Consider the following 1119-nt stretch of genomic DNA (forward strand, 5'->3'; position numbering starts at 1 on the left):
AAAAAGACTTATATTTAGGAACGGAGGGAGTACTAGTTTCTCTCGCTTCACTGCACATGCTTTTTTCTTAAACAAACAACTCTGCGTCTATGAAGGGAAGTTGGCTGCAATGAGCTCCTGTAATTTCCCCCAAAAGAAGTTTTGCTCATTGACTAAAGCACACAAATGTAAAAACTAAAATCAGCAGTTGAAAAGAACTGGCATATAGGAGGTAAAATGCCATTAAAAATGCTAAAAATCTTAGAAGAAATGGCCTTGCATACTCTCTCAATTCTCAAGTGCCACATGCTTTCGTAATTTCTCTCATAGAAAATGGAGGCAAGCTGCCTCTTACCTAAATGTTTAAAGCTATCTTGAAATTCCAGCTGATGAGGTGTAATCTTGTAGTACCTCTGTACCAAAATAGAAGACCTTTTTGTAGTTTAATTTGAACTGCAAAAGCGTCTTATATTTTGATACTGAGGGAGTAAGATTCTAACCTCCCTAGAAATGCTGGCTCTTAGGGTGTGTTTGGTTTGGGAACGAAGTGGAAAGGAATGTAATGGCTCCATTCCACTAGAATGGGTTGGTTCCGTCCTTACGTTTGGTAGAAGGAATTCAGAGGAATGGAATGGTTACATTTGGGTGTTTGGTTTATGAGATGGAACCGAATGGATTTGTTCACCGCACTACTCAAATATTTACATCAAATACAAACAACACACATATACAGAGGTAAAATATCATGTAAATACAAGGAAATTCAGGAGGTAAAAAATCAGACGAGGATGTCGCTGGGCGTAATGGGGAGGACGAGGATGTCTTTTTTTTTTCAAAAAAAAGGAGGCGATGCAGGCGCGTGCGGGCGGGGATGCGCTGTGACTATCGGTGGAGAACGAACGCCGGCGTAGGAGACATGCGACGACAGAGGCAGGCTATGGCGGCGGAAGCCATGGCCGGCGGCGCAACGGTAAGAGCGTTCAGGCGGCGTGGAAGGAAGGGTCGGGAGGTAAGGAGGAGAGAAAGGGAAAGAAAGGAAAGGAGCAACGGCACGGCGGCATTGCTCACCGTCGTGTATGGGTCGGTCAGGTGAACCTCGGGAACAAGGGCAGCGGCGGGATTGGGAGGAGGGGCTAGCTC

The sequence above is a fragment of the Triticum dicoccoides genome, chromosome 3A (genome assembly GCF_002162155.2).
Source record: "Triticum dicoccoides isolate Atlit2015 ecotype Zavitan chromosome 3A, WEW_v2.0, whole genome shotgun sequence".
NCBI lineage: Eukaryota > Viridiplantae > Streptophyta > Magnoliopsida > Poales > Poaceae > Triticum > Triticum dicoccoides.